At 40.6% G+C, this 14,462-nt stretch overlaps 1 protein-coding gene across 1 annotated transcript in view; it reads right to left on the bottom strand.

The window, feature by feature from the left end:
• Nucleotides 1–14,462, bottom strand: part of LOC124607216 (ATP-binding cassette sub-family G member 1) — a 485,230-nt gene that overhangs the window by 278,708 nt on the left and 192,060 nt on the right. The window lies entirely within an intron of this gene.

Genomic DNA, 14,462 nt, shown 5'->3' with positions numbered 1-14,462 from the left:
ACCCACTGTGCAGGGTAGCGGCGGTAAGGCCAGGCACATATTGGGAAGCAGGTAGCGAAGAGCAGGGCAGGGCAGGGCAGTGTAGCCAATGTTTCTACATCTATGTGTATATCTACGTCGACACTCCGCAAGCCACCGTAAGGTGCGTGGCACAGGCTACCCTGCACCACTACTTGTCATTTCCCCTCCTGTTACACTCGCAAATAGAGCGAAGGGAAAACGGCTGTACACCTCCGTATGAGTCCTAATTTCTCGTATCTCCGTGGTCCTTATGCGCGATGTATGTGGACGGCAGTGGAATCGTTCGGCAGCCAACTTACAATAAAAATACCGGTTCTCTAAATTTTCTTTGTTGTTGTTGTTGTGGTCTTCAGTCCAGAGACTGGTTTGATGCAGCTCTTCATGCTACTCTATCCTGTGCAAGCTTCTTCATTTCCCAGTACCTACTGCAACCTACATCCTTCTGAATCTGCTTAGTGTATTCATCTCTTGGTCTCCCTCTACCATTTTTACCCTCCACGCTGCCCTCCAAAGGTAAATTTGTGATCCCTTGATGCCTCAGAACATGTCCTACCAACCAGTCCCTTCTTCTTGTCAAGTTGTGCCAGAAACTCCTCTACGATTTTTACGCTCACGCTGCTCTCCAATACTGATTTGGTGATCCCTTGGCGCCTCAGAACATGTCCTATCAATCAATCCTTTTTTCTAGTCAAGTTGTGCCACAAATTTCTCTTCTCCCCAATTCTATTCAGTACCTCCTCATTAGTTACGTGATCTACCTATCTAATCTTCAGCATTCTTCTGTAGCACAGCATTTCGAAAGCTTGTATTCTCTTCTTGTCTAAACTATTTATCGTCCATGTTTCACTTCCATACATGGCTACAATCCATACAAATACTTTCAGAAACGACTTCCTGACACTTAAATCTATACTCGATGTTAACAAATTTCTCTTCTTCAGTAACGCTTTCCTTGCCACTGCCAGTCTACATTTTATATCCTCTCTACTTCGACCATCATCAGTTATTTTGCTCCCCAAATGGCAAAACTCCTTTACTACTTTACGTGTCTCATTTCCTAATTTAATTCCCTCAGCATCACCCGACTTAATTCGACTACATTCCATTATCCTCGTTTTGCTTTTGTTGACGTTCATCTTATATCCTCCTTTCAAGACACTGTCCATTCCGTTCAACTGCTCTTCCAAGTTCTTTGCTGTCTCTGACAGAATTACAATGTCATCGGCGAACATCAAAGTTTTTATTTCTTCTCCATGTATTTTAATACTTACTCCGAATTTTTCTTTTGTTTCCTCTACTGCTTGCTCAATATACAGATTGAATTACATCGGGGAGAGGCTACAACCCTGTCTCACTCCCTTCCCAACCACTGCTTCCTTTCATGTCCCTCGACTCTTATAACTGCCATCTGGATTCTGTACAAATCGTAAATAGCCTTTCGCTCCCTGTATTTTACCCCTGCCACCTTTCGAATTTGAAAGAGAGTATTCCAGTCAACATTGTCAAAAGCTTTCTCTAAGTCTACAAATGCTAGAAACGTAGTTTTGCCTTTCCTTATTCTAGCTTCTAAGATAAGTCGTAGGGTCAGTATTGCCTCACGTGTTCCAACATTTCTACGGAATCCAAACTGATTTCCCCGAGGACGGCTTCTACCAGTTTTTGCGTTCGTCTGTAAAGAATTTTCTTTAGTCTTCCTGAAAAGAACACCGCCTTCCCTCCATGGATTCCCAGTTGAGTTCCCGAAGCATCCGTAACACTTACGTTTTGTTCGAACTTACCGGTAACAAATGTAACTGCCCTCCTCTGAATTGCTCCGATGTCTTCCTTCAATACGACCTGGTATGGATGCGAAACACTAGAGCAGTACTCAAGAATAGGTCGCACCAGCGTCCTATATGCGGTCTCCTTTCCCAAAATTCTCCCAATAAATCGAAATCTACCATTTGCCTTCCCTACCATAGTTTTCACGTGGTCGTTCCCGTTCCAACTCATCGCTTTTCAACGTTAGGACAAGATAATTAAACACCTTGACTGTGTCAAGCTGGACACTACTAATACTATATCCCAACATTAAGGGTTTGCTCGTCCTACTCATCCGCATTAACTTACATTTTTCGACATTTAGGACTAGCTGTCATTCATCACACCAACTGGAAATTATATCTACGTCGTCCTGTATCCTTCTACAGTCACCCAACTTTGACATCTTACCGTACACCACGGCATCATCAGCAAACAACTGCAGAATGTTGCCCATCCTGTCCACCAAATCATTTATATACGTAGAGAACAACAGCTGTCCTATCACTCTACCCCGGGGCACTCCTGACGATACCTTTGTGAAAATTAAATTCTGTTCAAAACGTTCTGTTCTGTTCTGTTCAAAATTAAACGTCTGTTCAAAAAATTCCGGAATTTTGTCCACAAAATGTTTCTACCCTTACCTATTACTTATTGTGCATGGTCCCCTTCGAAATACTCTCTCCACAATTTATACACCGCTCCCAACGCCGTTTCCACTTCCGGAAGCAGTTTTGGTACGTCTCTTGTTGGACCGTGCGAAACGCTGTCTGCCAATTTTCTTTCATCTCGTCTGCCGTTACAGATCTTCTTCCTTTTAATGGGCTTTTCAGCTTCGGAAATAAAAGAAAAACTTCTCAGGGGCCAGGTCTTGAGAGTACAGAGGATGAGGTAGCACAGCGATTTCACAGGAGGTCTTTCTGGCCTTGACTCGGGAGCTGTGGGACGAACTTGGCGTCAACACGATGCACTCCAAGATGCTGCGTTAGGATTTCACGACATGATCCAACTGAAATGTTACATTCTTCTGCAATCTCTCGGCCAGTCAGTTTTCGATTGGCACGCTCAATTTCGTTGACGTTCCTGACGTGAGCGTGGTCGGCAGACGTCGAAGGGCTTCCTGAGCGAGGGTCATCTTTAACTTCCGTCTGGCCATTTTTAAACCATGTGAACCATTCGTAACACTGAGTACGGCTTAATCACTCTTCTCTGTAGACTTCTTGCATCAGTTGGCGTACCTCTGTTCAGGTTTTCTTGAGTTTCACTCAAAATTTAATACAGACGCGTTGTTCCTCTAACTCTGCCATCTAGAATTTCGCAAACCGTCTGACACAAAGTTCTCCTCAATAGAGCACTGAACAATAACTGACATACAACAATTAAACATCCGGCAGTTACACGCTAAACACAGGTGTGAGCAGGGATGCCAACCCCATTCCGCTGCAACACACTACTGGCGAAATTATGAAAGTTCCCGAATTATTTGAACAGACCTCGTACTACGGCGCAAAACTGCAGGGAAGATCTGCACAGTGCCCGTTCACGTCTTCGCCGCGCAGTCTCCTGACAACAGAATACTGCACGCGCGCGCCGCACGTGCTCATGCAGGGTGCTCCCTCAGAACGACGACAACGAAGGTGTTGCAAATTTTAATTAAGCACCCAGCACAATAAAAGAAAATGAAGAAACTTGACGTGCAGTGTGAATAAAGAGCAAAAGGAAGAACTACTGAATGTAAAAAGATTGAAGATTCAAAATCTGCCAGTGACCCACTCTACCATTTCTTCATGTCGATGTACCACGCAACTAAAAATATACCTCCAACCTCAACATTTCATCCGTGGTAAAATATCTGAAGTGATATTGTAAACTGAGGCATCGCTCCCTAGAAATCAGTCTCCACCTCAAGAACTCGAACTAACTCGAAGTTACGACGCAACGAGAGTTTCATATCCACCGTACTCGTCGGGAACCAGCGGTGCATCTTTGACACTTCTTCAGAACTTAGTGGACGTGCCTTCAAATACAGCTGCTGGATCTTACCCCCAGCTCTTGAGTAGCAAAACACTTTTCCTAATTAATTTTGCTAGGTAGCATACGTAACTTTTTCTCATGGCTTTACATTGCAAGAAATTTCAGTAAAACAAGACCACAGTAAGTCTTTTTTCACTTTCAAATGGTATTCTGGGATTACATGTTTCACAATATATATTTCCGGACGATCCGTGAACATCGTCGAATTGACTCCGGTCCATGCGGAAGTAGTTGGTGAACTGTTTATCAGAAAACTTGATGTCAAACCGAATTCGCCATGAATATTTCTCTTGTCCAAGTAGCCGCTTTTCGATTCATCAACAAGTCCATTACCTCATCACAATGCGGCTCTGAACTAAGATTAATGAGTTCAGCCACTCCTTCACAAGGAGAGACTACGCACTGGATCAACAAGCAAAGACTAAGCGACAATGGTTAAAACTTCCTCCAGATATGTGGAGCCACTATGTCCCCAACTATTTCGTTCGATACACTGCTCTGCCTTGCCCAGCCATTCGTCGGCTACGTCCCATTCCGCGCCTGACCTAGATTAGATTAGATTAGATTAATACTAGTTCCATGGATCATGAATACGATATTTCGTAATGATGTGGAACGAGTCGAATTTTCCAATACATGACATAATTAGGTTAATTTAACAACATACTTAAGTTAATATAACAACTTTATTTTTTGTGTTTTTTTGTTTTTCTTTATTTTTATTTTTATTTTTTTATTTTTTTAATATTTTTGGTTTGTTTTTTTTTTCTTTTTTTTCTTAATTTATATCTAAAAATTCCTCTATGGAGTAGAAGGAGTTGTCATTCAGAAATTCTTTTAGTTTCTTCTTAAATACTTGTTGGTTATCTGTCAGACTTTTGATACTATTTGGTAAGTGACCAAAGACTTTAGTGCCAGTATAATTCACCCCTTTCTGTGCCAAAGTTAGATTTAATCTTGAATAGTGAAGATCGCCTTTCTCCTAGTATTGTAGTTATGCACACTGCTATTACTTTTGAACTGGGTTTGGTTGTTAATAACAAATTTCATAAGAGAGTATATATACTGAGAAGCTACTGTGAATATCCCTAGATCCTTAAATAAATGTCTGCAGGATGATCTTGGGTGGACTCCAGCTATTATTCTGATTACACGCTTTTGTGCAATAAATACTTTATTCCTCAGTGATGAATTACCCCAAAATATGATGCCATATGAAAGCAATGAGTGAAAATAGGCGTAGTAAGCTAATTTACTAAGATGTTTATCACCAAAATTTGCAATGATCCTTATTGCATAAGTAGCTGAACTCAAACGTTTCAGCAGATCATCAATGTGTTTCTTCCAATTTAATCTCTCATCAATGGACATACCTAAAAATTTGGAATACTCTACCTTAGCTATACGCTTCTGATTAAGGTCTATATTTATTAATGGCATCATACCATTCACTGTACGGAACTGTATGTACTGTGTCTTATCAAAATTCAGTGAGAGTCCGTTTACAAGGAACCACTTAGTAATTTTCTGAAAGACAGTATTGACAATTTCATCAGTTAATTCTTGTTTCTCAGGTGTGATTACTATACTTGTATCATCAGCAAAGAGAACTAACTTTGCCTCTTCATGAATATAGAATGGCAAGTCATTAATATATAATAAGAACAACAAAGGACCCAAGACTGACCCTTGTGGAACCCCATTCTTGATAGTTCCCCAGTTTGAGGAATGTGCTGATTTTTGCATGTTACGAGAACTACTTATTTCAACTTTCTGCACTCTTCCAGTTAGGTACGAATTAAACCATTTGTGCACTGTCCCACTCATGCCACAATACTTGAGCTTGTCTAGCAGAATTTCATGATTTACACAATCAAAAGCCTTTGAGAGATCACAAAAAATCCCAATGGGTGGTGTTCGGTTATTCAGATCATTCAAAATTTGATTGGTGAAAGCATATATGGCATTTTCTAAGAGGCGGTGGTATGTGTGGCTTGATACAAAGCACTATTGAGTTTTACCTCTTTTTGGAAAGAACATCCTTTCGCTCGTGATAGAGAAGCAAGTGACTATCGAAACACTTCTTAAAAAACAGTTTATTTTCCGTCACAATTACATATAGACTGTCCAGTCACATTAATGTGACCACCTGTAAAAAGCCTGGATAACCATCTTTCGCTGCGCGGACAGCTGCGAGACACGCAAAAGGAGAGTCAGTGAGGTTCTGCAAGGTACCGACAGGGATGACGAGCCAAGCCGACTCTGGTGCTGTGACCAGCTGATCTAATTTTCTCGGTTGAGGATCCACTGCGCGAACAGCACGACTGCTATATTGATTTGCAAATTGACCGCGCGGTTTGAGGTGCAATGTCACGGATTGCGTGGCCCCACCCGCCGAAGGTTCGAGTCCTCCCTCGGGCATGGGTATGTGTGTTGTTCTTAGCATAAGTTTGTTTAAGTTCAAGTAGTGTGTAAGTCTAGCGACCGATGACCTCAGCAGTTTGGTCCCTTAGGAATTCACACACACATCTGATGTGCTAATTCCGGACTTCGGCGCCGATGAGCAGCAGTTAGCATGGGTCCCTTAACCAGACGCCTGCTGCGGAAGCCCGTACGCAGCTACATGCACTGAACGGTGGCTAGCAGACGCTTTTCGTAGCCCCTTGGTTTATCTGGGCTCTCAGTTGCTCAAATGTTGCACGTCTCTTCGCCCGTATGCATCTCTGGCAGCTGTCGTTCACCCCTGTCACCTATAGTAAGTGGTGCACCGCAGTTTCCCATCGCCGGATCTGGATAGCGCCGTTTTGGCGGCACCCGAACAGTTTACGGATTTAGACATTCCAGGAATGCTTATACCCTTGGCCCGAAAGCCAATGATCGTTCTCTTTTGGATATCAGGTATATCGATCCGTTTCCGCATTAAGACAACTATTGTCCTACACGTTTTATATACCCTTCACTGGTAGTGCTTTCACCTATCATCTGTGATTGGTTATTACACTTTGACCTCTAACATAGGGAGTGATCACATTAATGCGACTGGAGCATGTAATTTCAACAATCAACAATCAGTTTCGGCCGCCACTGGACATCTTCAGGTCTACAAGACACACAAGTATGAAATAAGTTTCAAAGTTAAAGGTGAAGCTGAACAATTTACGTCAAAGTATTCTAGTCAAAATAATCCATAAAACTGCATTAAAATGTCTGAAATTTCCGCATTTCATGATGAGACGTACATTTGTGACCATTAATAGAGATAATTAACAAAGTTGTATTAAAAAACCTGAAGTCAGAGTGTTTTTTAATAAAGATGCCATTCATCAATGATGATTAGTCACGATAAACATAAGATTGTATTTAAAGATACGAAATTAGTGTCTTTTATCACAAAGATGCTAGGTATATGTGAATCTTCAATTCCATACTTTTTGTATATATATATTCTAAAACTGTATCTAAAAAGAAAAAAGTCTGGAACTGAAGATTCACAGATACCTAGCATCTTTATGATAAAAGACACTAATTTCGTATCTTTAAATACAATCTTATGTTTATCGTGAGTAATCATCATGGATGAATGGCATCTTTATCAAAAAATACTCTGACTTCAGGTTTTTAATACAACTTTGTTAATTATCTCTATTAATGGTCACTAATGTACGTCATATCATGAAATGCGGGAATTTCAGACTTTTTAATGCAGTTTTATAGATTATTTTGACTAGAATACTTTGACGTAAATTGTTTAACTTCACCTTTAACTTTGAACCTTATTTCATACTTTATATATATATATATATATATATATATATATATATATATATATATTAAATTTTCCTTAAATTTGTCAACGTTTTTGCAATAGTGTATGAACAATTAATTACATGTTCACCATGAAACGTCCCCTTTTGAACAATTACAAATGACTGTGCTTAAACTGACACACAATATTTTGTTACCTCAGCGCAATCTGACTTTCAATAATCCCAACAAAAGAATGGGCCCTGACTAACAGTAAACTATACCTTTCACAAATCACTTACCTCACAAAAATCTTCGCTACTCAAGCTACTGCAATACAGCGAGCGCCACTACTGCCAGCTAAATAAAAGATTCAAACTACTGAAGGCACTAACTACTGATAGGGATAGTTAGCAAATGAAAGATATTAATAGAGAACAAACAATGTATTTACCTTGATATCATCATATATAAATATAGCAGTTCATGACAAATTTCAAAACTCCGCCATCTCTTTCCCCACATCCACCACTGCTGGCGGCTCACCTCCAACTGCGCAACGCTACGCGCTGTTCACATCCAGCTGCCGCTGCCCAACACTACAATGGCAGACAACAATGCAAACTAGCCACAGACTGCACACAGCACAGCCAGTGATTTTCATATTGAGCGCTACGTAACGTTGCCAATAAGAAAACATAAACAGCCTACTTACACAGAGAAAACATAAACAGCCTACTTACATCCATGACTTTATATACGTGGTGCTCCTCATTTGTACTATTGATAATGTGGCTCTCTCCGTGTTTAGGAGTGAATTACTGCTTTTTTATGGTATGGCATCACTGTATTGTTCACGTTCTAAGCTCTTGTAATCTGTATAGCTCGATTTGTAAATTTTGAACTTATTTTAATTATAGTCTATCTTGTAGATCTGAGAAAGTAGAATTTTTTGTCCAAATTAAATGTGATTGCGTTGGAAAATAAACTATTTTTAAAAACAATCTTATCGTCGGCCACCCCTCTCACCTCGACTTTCACAGATTCCTTTACAAATTTGTCGAAAATCATGTAGCACGCTGTCAGACGATATGAAAGTCTTTATTATTCCTATAGGTTTTTTGTTTTACTAATCATCATCAAACACAACAGATTTATCTTTTACTGCATCTAGGTAAATATATATGTACGCACGACGTGCCATGTCACTCTAAGTAATGTGAGGAACACGGATTGGACAGTATAACTCAGTACAAAGACTACACTGTGCTGACGAATCAGTCATTACTCCAACAGTTTACAAAGATCCACTTGTCTTCGAAATATTATAGTGGCCAGTCAATAATTGAAGTTAGGTAAAATAACGTATACTACATATTTACAAAAAAAACCAAAAAAAAACGCACGGAACATTTTTCATGTTCAATTAGCAATCAGAAATTTTTGTGAAATATAGGTGCTACTTTTGTGAATTGCTGACCAAATGCAAATGTGGCAATGAACGTTCGAACCGCGTAAAAATTTTCGTCGGTTTGATGCTGTGATTCAGATGTATCTCTAGTCAACTGAGTGAAAAACTAAGCCCTACTGCAAACGGAAAAAAATCATTCATCACAGCGCAAAACTCCAGCCAAGTAATCTTGGCAATGGAGCTAATGAGTGATGTGAAATATGAATTGTTGGATCATACACCCTGTCTACCAGATTTCGAGCGACATAACCAGAAAACTTTTTGAGTTCAATGAAGAATATACGGTAGCAGTTGATGAGCGTTTCCCAGATTTTTCTGGTCGCACTTAGGGTGGAATCTGTTCACTCAAAAAGTTAGACAAATTGGACTAATTTTGTAGGGGACAACGTTTTATCTGCATATATGTTATTGCAATGCACATTACCGTGTTTGGTCGATGGTACAATGAGTATTTATCAGCTGAGAGACCTTCCAAGGTAAAAAGTCGCTGTGAAGAAAGTTCTTAAGAAACAGACGCTGCTGCATAGGTGGTGTAAAACTAAACATAGGACTATGGATAGCACGATGCTGATTGAAACGCGTTTGCTTGTCAAAAGGACGATGAGTGAAGCCTTCAAAGACTGCCTTAGCAGAATATTAATGTAAGATCTCTCGCGTAACCCAGGGCAATTCTGATGGTATGTAAAGACTTTTAGTGGTACCAGTATTAGTGTCGAGATACTCAAGAACGAGACAGGAATTGAGATTGTGGGTAGTAAGGCAAAAGTAGAAATGTATGATCTTGGCCTTTCCCCGAGAATCAGGTGTTTGTACTGTTGAGGGGGTGTCCAGTCAGGTACAGATGTTTTCATAACACGATATTTCGACACGTACCTTGTCGTCATATTCAGGTGATACCTGTAAAATGAGGTCTTTGCTACATCCCGCCTCCTAAACAAAAAGCATATAGGCTTCATTACAGCTATTTCCAGAGCTTTCTCTTCGAAGTCCGCCATGAAAAAGTAGTTTATGGAGGGATTCGGAGAGAAAGCTCTGGAAACAGCTGCAATGAAGCCTACATGCTTTTTCAGGTATGTTTATGATACTTTATAAAAGACATCATATTTACGCCAGTGACTGTAACACTTTCTTTATTTCACGATTTCAATTTCGACCTTAGGCCGTTATCATGTGCAGATTTTTGTGTCTTCAAGCCATATCAACTTAAAATGAGCTGACACATTTATATGTCGTTGCCATTACTATTAAATAGATTCGTGACGCTGTTACACATTGCGAGCACACATATCGATATGTCGTTAAACAACATAGTCTGATACGGTTTCAGAAGTCAAAGTCCAAGAACTTAGGAGTTCCTTCAACATCTGGACTCTCTACGCCCCGCTGTCAAATTCACCATGAGGTGGAAGAGAATGACGAACTCCTCTTTTTTGACGTCTTAGTCAAGAACGAATGGCACTATAAGACACAATGTGTACAGGAAAGCCACAAAGACTGATCTACACCTCCACGTGCCGGCTGCCATCATCCTTCACAGCGTGGGGGTGTAATACGTACATTGGTTCGCAGTGCGCGCTCATGGGTGAGGAGAGGCTATCAGGTGGGCTTAGCCCCCTTCAGGAGCAAAAGATACGACGGGAGACAAATCTGACGTGCTTTCAGGCAGAAAGTAAAAGCCCAGCAGAGAGAAAACGACGAGGAGGAAAAGGCACTGTTGTATCTGCCGTACGCCGGCAAAGTATCGAACAAAATTGGTAGAATGTTGGATCGAGGTATCATTAAATGCGTTTTACGTTCACCTCCGAAAAGCGTGCATTGTTAGATACTGTGGAAGATGGCTTGGGGCACCGTAAACAGGTGTTTACCGTATTCCATGTAAATGCGGTACGGTGTATGTCGCGGAAACTGTACGGACAATCTAAGAAAGATGTAACACAGAAGACACACCGAATTTAAGCAACCAAGAAAATCTGCGGTTGGAGTACAATGCCTGGGACTTTATGAAGTATGAAGGAACGGATGTGCTAAGAAAGACTTCGCTGTTTTGCGATTGTGTTCTGAAAGAGGCTATTGAAATTCGAGTGTCTGAGGGACTGATCAACAGAGACACTGGGTACACCCTCATCAAAGCTTAGGACCTAGTACTCAGCTAACTAAAATCATAGCGTCGGCCGAGAGCGAGTACCGCGCGGAACGCGGCCCACAAGCTTACTGAAGGGCCAGAGTTCGCGGCCAGCTTGTGCCCGTACCCTCCCCTCCAACGCCCCACTCCATCCGTCGCGGCATGCGGCGTGCGACTGGCAGTGGTAGGAAGAAGGGTGGAGGGGCGAACAGAGTGTTAAGAAGGCGGAATGTAGCAACGACGCCCGTTCTACAGGTATTACCTGAATGTAAGGACAAAGTACGCTGTCGAAATATCGTGTTACGAAACCGAATGTACCCGGCTGAAAACCCGATAACAGTAAAAAAAAAAAAAAAAAAAAAAAAAAAACAGAAATGTTGAGAAATGTTGAACTCAGTTTTCAAATGTTTCTTTAAAGAGGTAAGTTGGGGAGTACTGCCCCAGTTTAATTCTCACACCACTGTAAATATGTGTGAAACACATATTAGTATCAATGGCGTTGAGAAATTGCTGATATCACCAAAGCTGAACAAAGCTCCTGGACTCGATGTAATTCATATCAGATTCTTTGCAAAATTTTTGGCTGAGTTAGCCTCTCTTTCAACGATAGTATGCCCAGGAGTTCGTAGACAGCATAGATCACTCCCGTCTGGGAGAAGGGTACGGAAGTGATCCAGAGAACTACCATTCAGTATCCCTGACATGCATTCAGTCTCTGTTGATCCATTCTGGAAGCGGGACAGCGGATGGTCAACTATTTACCGAGGGAAATCGCCAGACAGCCGTACGTTTTGAGAAATTATTTTATTTTATTTTGATAACCACTTTCGGTATTTCAATATGCCATCTTCAGACCGCTGCATATAAAAAAAAAGTATACATGCAGTGTATATCAAGGCATATCAGAAGGGACTTAACAGAAAATTAAGCGTAAAAATTAAAGTTCTTAATACCTACAAAACGCATTTAGCAGCATTAAAACAAGTACCTGTACATATACAGCACAACAGAGTAGAACATGTACACCTACTGGTTAGCATTAAACTATTTTAACATCACATAGTTATAAAACTTTCCAAAAGACTAAAAATAGACAGTGTATAATGAGAAACACAAAGTAACAAAGTTAATCTAGTTTTTTATTTTTTATAAAAACCTACATAATTATTAAAGGAGAGAAACATCCTAGTTCATATGAAGACCTATCGACAAAGTAAAACGCAGCGATATAATCTATGAAGTACACAGTAGGGTGCGTATCCAACGCTTAAGTATTATCACTGTGATGATCTATCAGAATTTGTTCTCACAACATGAAAAAAGCAACCAGGCGGAAAACCCAGGAACAGACAACATATTAAGTGAATAAAGGCAAGCAAAGAACATGCGAGGAATACTCATAAAATACCTCTAGAGCATATGTTACATACCAAATCAAAATAAAAAGAAATGACCCAATATCCCTTGCCTCAATTAATAGGCGGGCAAAAACAAGAGTGGAATAAAATAGGACCTGAGATCCATATTAACTAATGGGAGTCCGCCAGAATCTTAGCTGATAATGAAATACTATTTCCCTGGGAATGTAAGGTATCACACTATCGATCTATCTACAAAACGACGAACCCTTCCAAATAGGAACTGACACATAGCAAGCTGTATCACGATAGATCGTGTAGAGATGGACCAAAGAAACATAATGGCCCGAAAAAAGTGGGGCACAACTGTGAGCGAAAAAAGGAGTTGTTAAATGGACTCATGCTAAAAAGCAGTCGTGTTCTTTGGTAAATAACTGAGATACATTCGTTGTTGTATCTTACAACATATTCTGAAGGCAAACATAATGTATCTCGAACAGAATGATCTCCTCCGTATCAACCAGCATGGATTTGGAAAACATCGGTTGTATGAAACCCATTTCACAGTTTCCTCACTTGCCATCCTGAAAGCCAAGGATCAAGGCAATCAGGCAGATGTAGTATTTACTGACGTCCAAAAAAGTTAACTCAATAGCATAAATACGTTTGTTGTCGAAAGTACGATCGTACGTAGTATCAAACTTAATTTCTCACGGCATTGAGGATTTCTACCACAGAGAGTCATCGAAAGACGTAGAAATTCTTCAGGTGTGTCGCAGGGACGTGCATTGGAATCCTTGCTGTTATTCTTCTACTATATTAATAACTTTAAAGACAGTATTAGTAATAATCTCAGACTTCGCAGTGAATGCAGTTGTCTACATGGTCCAGTGACATTAATGTGATCAATGTTCAAAAATCTTTCGAATGGCTCTGAGCACTATGGGACTTAACTTCTGAGGTCATCAGTCCTCTAGAACCTAGAACTACTTAAACCTAACTAACCGAAGGACATCACACACATCCATGCCCCAGGCAGGATTCGACCCTGCGATCGTAGCGGTCGCGCAGTTCCAGACGTAGCGCCTAGAACCTCTCGGTCACTCCGGCCGGCCGATCACTGTCCGACGTCAACTTGCAATAACCACTCACAGTCTGCAGGAGGCAGCACTAGCAGTGGAGGACATGTAAACCGTGTCGGTTGTGCACGGTAAACAGTGCAGACATTTCGTAACGTGGAATTGGAGCTATTTATCTGACGTCCAAAAGGGCTTTTGGGCCAGGAACGTGTAACAGAACATCCTCCTCTAGCATTAATTTTCCTCAACAGTAGCTGACAGTACTACTTTTCGAATTTAGGACAGGTGAATATGTGAGTTAACGAACATTTCGCTCTCATATGGCCGAAAGAGTCAGTCTTCAGGAATTGTGAAACGAACCCTGTTGCCCAAGATCGTATTCCATAAAGAGCGCAGATTCGCCACGAGATGGGGAAATTCACAAGCGTCTATTGTGCTGAATGAGGTCTAAGCATTGTAGTGTGCGAGTGAGACAGACGAGAACCTACGTCATAGGGAAACCCCATAGAAGCTGTTTGTGACCAGTGTTAAATATGGCGGACTTAAGATTGACCATAAAGGGAAACATTTATGAAAACTATTTAATTCTGTAGTAATTCTGGGAATGAAGCCACAGTAATTTTAATCTACCATCCTTCATAAATTTTCATGGTGATCCCAATAAAACTTGAATATTGATAATATCTAAAATAGTTTAGGATTTACTGTTAAAATGAAATTAACAAGTTTTGTAACAGAGACCTAAATGCTAAAAGCTGAACGCTTTGGTCGACATTAACGATCGACATTTCATACAGAAGTGCATCATTAAAGTGACAAATGTTGTAAATATC

The sequence above is a fragment of the Schistocerca americana genome, chromosome 3 (assembly GCF_021461395.2).
Source record: "Schistocerca americana isolate TAMUIC-IGC-003095 chromosome 3, iqSchAmer2.1, whole genome shotgun sequence".
NCBI lineage: Eukaryota > Metazoa > Arthropoda > Insecta > Orthoptera > Acrididae > Schistocerca > Schistocerca americana.
Note: the sequence above shows the minus strand (reverse complement) of the source record. Positions and strands in the feature narration are given on the sequence as shown.